This window comes from Dipodomys spectabilis, unplaced genomic scaffold (assembly GCF_019054845.1).
Source record: "Dipodomys spectabilis isolate Male_0828 unplaced genomic scaffold, ASM1905484v1 ptg000339l, whole genome shotgun sequence".
Taxonomy (NCBI): Eukaryota; Metazoa; Chordata; class Mammalia; order Rodentia; family Heteromyidae; genus Dipodomys; species Dipodomys spectabilis.
The window spans coordinates 191,047-198,317 of NW_024871016.1; the positions used below are offsets into that span (position 1 = coordinate 191,047).

At 34.3% G+C, this 7,271-nt stretch overlaps 1 pseudogene; it reads left to right on the top strand.

Annotated features, from left to right (window-relative positions):
* The first annotated feature begins 744 nt into the window (after positions 1-744).
* On the top strand, positions 745-843 carry LOC122095179 (annotated as a pseudogene).
* Positions 844-7,271: the final 6,428 nt, after the last annotated feature.

The following is a 7,271-nucleotide window of genomic DNA, read 5'->3' on the forward strand; positions in this document are numbered from 1 at the left end:
GTGGAGGAGATGGGGAAAACAAGTCGCTTAAGGATACAGGTGGACCCGTTGCAACTATGAAAAGTACAAGTTGTCATGTCGAAAACAAACTTTACAACTTTGGTGCGGGTGGGGGGGGGTGGGGGGTCTGGGGGTGGGATTGGGTGGGGGGGAGGCTGGGAAGGGATGTGAAGGGTAAACAAAGGAGGAGGCTGCAATGCTTGATAAGAAATGTACTCATGGGCGGGGCGCTGGTGGCTCATGCCTGTAATCCTAGCTACTCAGGAGGCTGAGATCTGAGGATCGAGGTTCAAAGCCAGCCCAGGCAGGAGAGACCGTGAGACTCCTATCTCCAATAAACCACCAGAAAACCGGAAGTGGCGCTGTAGCTCAAGTGTTAGAGCGCTCGCTTTGAGCTGAAGAGCTGAGGGACAGCGCCCAGGCCCAGAGTTCAAGCCCCACAACCGACAAAAAAAAAAAAAGAAATGTATTCATTATTTTGCCCATGTAATTGTAACCCCTCTGTACAGTATGTTCACAAAAAATAATAAAAAATAAAAATAAAAAAATAAAAATAGTCATTGACAAAAAATTGCAAATGTAAGCAATCGACAGAAAATATATTTTTTTCCACTATTCCGAGTATTATAGGGAAATAAGGTCAATAGCATTGTTAGGAACAATAAGGTTTTTTTGTTACAAATAGGCACACAAGGATATAAGCCTGTATAAGATTGCATCATTAACTACTTAAATTTAGAGGATACTACATGTTTCAGCAGTGTATACACTAATTTCAATAAATGTTTAACATGGCACTTGCACAAGGATGATATGTAGATTTATGAAGTATTCCATATTTTTCATTCTTCAGATACAAGAAAAGAAAAGCAGTTATTAAAAAGTTGATTACAAAATTAGAAGTGTAACAATACACGTAATTCATATAATTAAAAGTAAGTTTGACATCAGTGTATTAAATCTTCACCTTAGAAAGGCCTTTACAAAACCTTTTACATAACCTTTACAAAACTTTTGAAATTTGACACCATTGATATTTTATCCCAAAAAAATCACACTATAAGGACCTAGGAAAAAAAGGAATCTTAAACTGTTTCTATATGGAATGCAATCTGAAAGGACACATTAATGAACCTACATATTATAAAACAATGTAAAACTCAAAGTATATCTAGGAAGAATAAAATAGATTATGGACATTATACAAACATAGAATATAGAATATTTTAAAATACGCTTTTTTCAGACAATGACCAGAAATACTTTAGTTTCTTTACTACAGATAAGTTTAAATTACTTCTGATTGAAAAAATCACAAAGTCTGTAGATATCATTATAGATATATACAAAACTTCTTGAATACATTTTGAAATCAAAGGCAAGCAATTTACTTGGAAGAATTCCACGGAATCCATGAATTTTTACAGTAAGTGCCAGTGGCTCACGCCTGTAATGCTAGCTATTCAGGAGGATGAAACCTGAGGATTGAAGTTAAAAGCCAGCCCGGCAGGAAAGTCCATAAGGCTCTTATCTTCAATAAACCAATAGAAAACTGGAAGTGAAGCTGTAGCTCAAGCTGTAGAACACTCGCCTTGAAATGAAGAGTACGGGGATAGCGCAAAAACCCAAAGTTCAAACCCCACAACCATCCAAAAAAGGATATTGCTGTTATTTGGATTGTGAAAATATTTTGTATGTGCACAAAGTATGTACTGACATTTTTGAAATTTAAGAAACTTAACTGAACCATTTGGACTTAGGAGAACATTTTGTACAGCCTTCCACAACTTCAAAGATGTAGTGATACATATTTATCCTTTTGGTAATACCAAATGCAGTTTCTTTCAAGTTGTTTTGCAGGCCTGGTTTGACATAATGCTTCAACAGAAGGAGATCCAGCATATCTTTGCTATCTCAATTCTCAACAGCAAGGTGCAAGGGGGTCAAGAGGCCTTCAGTTTTGGCATTGGTATCTACATTATGATGAAGTAAGTAAGAAGCCACTCTGGCATTATTCCACATATATGCACTGTGAAGGGCTGTCCAGCCATCTACAGTTATTGCATGTGCCGCTTGAGCCACCAACTCACGGACAATGTCTAAGTGTCCACTGTTGGCTTCTCAATGAAGAGGGATATACTCATTGTCATACCTCGTATTCACATGAGTGGCATTTTTGAGAAATAGTCTCTGCACTGTAGTAAGCCGATTATTTTTGGCAGCCCAAAGAAGAAATTTGCTTGGATCCTTCTCCATTTTTTTCTTGCAATTGATACCATTCCTCACTTGTTCATCTTGTTCCTCATCATCATGAGTTGCCTAACCAATGACTTTGAGAGCCAGTAGGAATGAGGTGTCCATGTATTTCCCTAGTAGTTCACGTAGTTTGAACTGGTCAGAAATATCCAATGAACATTTGCATATGTTTTTTCACCATCAATTATATTCTCTTTTTGTCTTTTTACTATTCTAAATTATTCTAACTGGGGAATAGGGAATTGATGGAGAGAAGAGGAAAGATGTTCCTCGGTATTCAAAGGTACAGACTGAAAATGAGGACCAGTGGTGTCTTCAGGTTCAGCTTATTCTAGGAATGAGAAAATATGAAACAATGTCTTCTATTTAAATGATTTAAGAAATGGCAGAGCAGAAAGTGAAATGTTGCAACCAAAAATAAAAAAGCAAATTAAATTAAGATAATTATGAAGCAATCATATTATCTATGAGAACCATGAAAGAGAGAAAGGAAGAGAGAGACAGATGTGCAATGATTTAGCTAGCCACAAAATCCATACCTCTGATTAATTTATACAACAAACAAAATTTTATTTTTTGAAAAGTTGGAAATAGAATGTATGTATTTACTTGAAATTAGTACATACATTGTTAGTAGCTTACATAAAGAGAAATGGCTTTTACCAAATTACAGACAAGAATCTAAATACTTAATAATTCTAGTAACAGATCTGACTGAAATCAGTTGAATCACACTTTTCCTGTACAATTAAAGAATATGTCCAGGCTAGGAAAGCAGCTAGAAAAGGCAGGCAGATTGTATCTGTGGCAAAACTTTGTGGAAAATGATATTGCCATTTGTGCTGGAAGTGTGATTCTGAACTATTGCTTGGTGATTCTGAATTATTGCTTTAATCATTATATTCTCCAAGAAGAAAAGGTGAGATTTAATTGATAGCAAATACTACAAATCCTCTTCGACTTGTAACTAAGCAACTTTAATCATGAAAATCACATGAAGACAATAAACAGGCCTGCATTTTAGATGAAAACAAGTGTCTTTAAAAAATCAAGGAATTTAAGTAGTCCTACAAAGGACTTCTATTTTACTACTGCTTATACATTTTTTCTAATGTTGAATAACAATAATTAATGGATCTATTAGAAAGCTCTTAAAGTTCATATGTTCAATAGTGATTTCTCATATTATATCATGGTATTTTTTGTTTATGGTCTTAAGAAGTTTTAAATTACTATCAAAGTATGTGCTTTAGATAACTATAGAGGAAAAAGTAGAAGCCACACTGTTGGCTCATGTCTTTAATCCTAGCTATTCAGAAAGATGAAATCTGAGGATTGTGATTTGAAGCCAATCCAAGCAAAAAATAATCATTAGATTCTGATTTGAAAGTAATCAGCAAAAGCTAGAAATGGAACTGTGGTACAAGGTGTTAAATGCTAGCCTTGAGAAGACTAAAGCGAAAAAACAACAAATTTTGGGACAGAGCCAAGCCCTGAGTTCAAGCCTTAATATTAACACCAAACAAATGAATGAATGAATTAATTAAAATAAATTAAGTGGTCACATTTGGCAAAGCAAGCAAAATGTAATACCCATAGTGACTGGATTGTGTATTATTTTGTAATAAGGAAAATTATCATTTGTCCTAATCACTAATATTTTATTTGAACTTCTTTGTACAAACCCTGAATTTACCATGCATGTATATGTTTGTGTACATGTGCGCACATGTATGTGTATATGTGTGCGTGTGATGTGGCAATATTGCTTGCCAATGTGGACAAGTTGAGGCTAAAAAGAGCTAACTGTGTTGCAATACTTTATTTATCAGTGTTCTGTCATGTCATGTCAGTGGAACCACCCTTCTGTACAGTTTAGTTGTCAAATTATAACATCATCATAATCAAAGCATTTACAACAATAATTTAGATAAAAAGAGACCACATTCAGTTCTTATTATATGTTAGGTGAGAAGATACAGACATAATTAGGTAGCAAGTTATTGCCGTAAGATGATTGTCAGTACAAATATGTATTTGACCTCTTAAATTGTTTATACATTTAAGATATACTCATGGAGTGAGTTTGACCGACCAGACCACACAAGTATTACTTTCTGGTTATTTCTGTGCAGCACAAGGTGGATAAACTCTTTCCAGATTTCTTTTGAAAATAACTTCCTTTGTAAGTTCATATCTATTCTCACTAAGATAATCAACCCCATATTTATTAGGTTTGAATATCCCATCATATTGACTGAAAATCAGTATTGTGGAAATGCTTGTTAGATATACATTTCACAAACAAACAAACAAAAAGCATGTGTCACATCAAGAATGTGGATGCGTTTGAAGTTGTTTTGTAAATGCAAAGGGATCTTCACTAATGGCTCTTTTATGGAAGTAACTATCGCAACTTTAACTATCGCATTTTGGATATTTTTTCCAATATAAATAACATCCCAGAGTGAGTCGTAAATTACTGAAAAGCCTTTGAATATTTTAGTACTATTTCAGTTCATTGACTATATAGCTAAAGACATTTTTGAAATAAATATTGTTAAGATCAGAAAATGTAAGTAGGTATATAGGCTTTTTATGCATCATTTTATGAAAACTCAGATGTTATGAAAGTAAATGAAATAGAATAAAAGAATGTAAGTGAATTTGGTAAGCTAATTTTTGTTATAACTTTCTTTTCTATTAACACAGACCTTTGAATGTAGATGATGCATTATTTTCTTTGTGTCTCTCTACTTCAGTTAGTTTTAGAACTTTTATAATTTTAGGAGGGAATTTGCAGTATAAATAAAGGTCTTTTAAAATGATTAGGATTAATCTTGTGTTTTGTGTCCTATTCCCAAGAAAATGACTTATTTGCAAGTGCTAATACTTTATCATTATCATTAACGTTATCATTATCATAGAGAATTTTAAAAATGCAGTAGTATTGATGTCTTTTTAAAACAATTGTATTCACAAATTGGAGAGTCTTTAATTCATGCTTAGGTCTTGGTGTCTATGATTTTTAACCTCTCATTCCTAACATTAATGATAGGTCAGACTGCATTTTGGGGTATATGAAAGGTAAAATATTTACCTGGAGCCAAAGGCGATTTTTATGTCAGTCTTACTTTAATAATATTTTAAAGTAGTATATTTCTGTCAAAATGTTGTGTATAAAAAGCAATCAAAATACCTCTAATGGTAGACAATTTAGGTGGGCTACAATGTGGAAATGATTGGTCCATAAGATCTGCAATGTGTTTCCATCAGGAATGACTGCCTGGGCAAGTCATTCTTTCAGTATGACAGTGTTAAACAGACATGGGGTCCCCAGGCAGTGCAGTGATGACTCATGCGATAGAATGTGATTTCTAGTATTTTGAGCTAGAAATCAAGAATGTTATAGTTTAGCAGTACCTTTCACCAGCGAGGTATAAATTGCTTATGAACTTTTAGTTTTCATATTACAATTACCTGTTTACTTTTCTTTTTTTTTGATCAGTCGTGGGGCTTGAACTCTGGGCTTGGGCGCTGTCCCTGCGCTCTTGGAATCAAGGTCAGTGCTCTACCGCTTGAGCCACAGTGCCACTTCCGTTTTACTAGAGGTTTATTAAAGATAAGAGTCTCATGGACTTTCCTGCCCGGGCTGGCTTTGAACTGGGATCCTCAGATCTCAGCCACCTGAATACTTAGGAATACAGGTGTGAGCTTCCAGCATCCGGCTTAGTTACCTATTTTCTAACAAAGATAAAGTGAAATATTATCAGAATGTACACAAATAATTCTGGGATTTTTGCCTATAATTAGTAGGCAACGTGCTGGAATTTTAGTCATAAAATACAATGAGGTTATTTGATATGGTGGAAATTGGCTGTAGGCTAACACTTACCATGTGTGCAATATTATACTAGTAATTCCAACTGTGAAGACTTCAGTATCATCATCTGAGAATTAAAAATAGAAATAGTTCCACTTTATGGGATTATTGTGAGGATTAAATTAGATACCATAGGTAAAGTACTTGGAAAAACAATCAGCATTTGATACTTTCTACCTGTTATTTTATCATGTGATGAATTCTTACATTTTCAATGTGATTTTTATATTGCATCTATTTAGGATATGCAATGTGATGTACTGATATTCATTGCGTTGTTCACTTTTCTGTCATTATAAGGAAAATACCTGCAAAGAAAATTTTTGAGGAGGAAACTATTATACTGACTCATGGTTTAAGGGAACACAGTTTAAGATTAGATGTCTACATTGTTTTTAATTAAATTTTAATTAAATGGTTGTATGAGGAATTTCCATTCAACAATCAGTTTATGAGTATAATGGATCTTTACATACCTTTCCACATTCCACTTTCATTTTTTCAAGTTTCATACTATCTGCATTGAATGTTATACCCTCAAACTCTTCCTCCATAACACTCTTTATTTCTTCCCTTTGACTTTCCCTCACGTCTTCTGAGTGATAGTTTCCTGGTATTCATTTTGTGGGATTAAAAGTTCAATTTTATAAGAAATTACACCTTTTAACTCCTCCTCTGCAAATAGTATGCTTTGGTTAATTCTGATGTGTAAACTTGCATAAAGTTCTAGCTTCCAAATACACAACAGAACATGGGTCCTTTATTTGTCTGGCTCTGACTTCGTTTATTTAACATATTTTTGGATCTATCCATTTCTTTGCAAATGATGTAACAATCTTCTCTATGAGTAGGAGCAATCCAATTTTGTATATGTGCCACACTTTCTCCAACTAGTCCTCTGCCAAAGGGCATCTGGGCTGTTTCCACAACTTGGCTATGGTGAATAGTGCAACAGTGAACATGGTTGTGAAAGTGATTTTACTATAACATTTTGGAAGAATTCATCACTATTTTTCCAGGAGCAATCCTCTAGCCAATTTTACAGAATAAGTACATCCCACCCTTCATCTCCATCACAACGTTGTGCAAGTCCTCAAAAACACACTACTTCCTATCGGTCTCAATAAGCTAA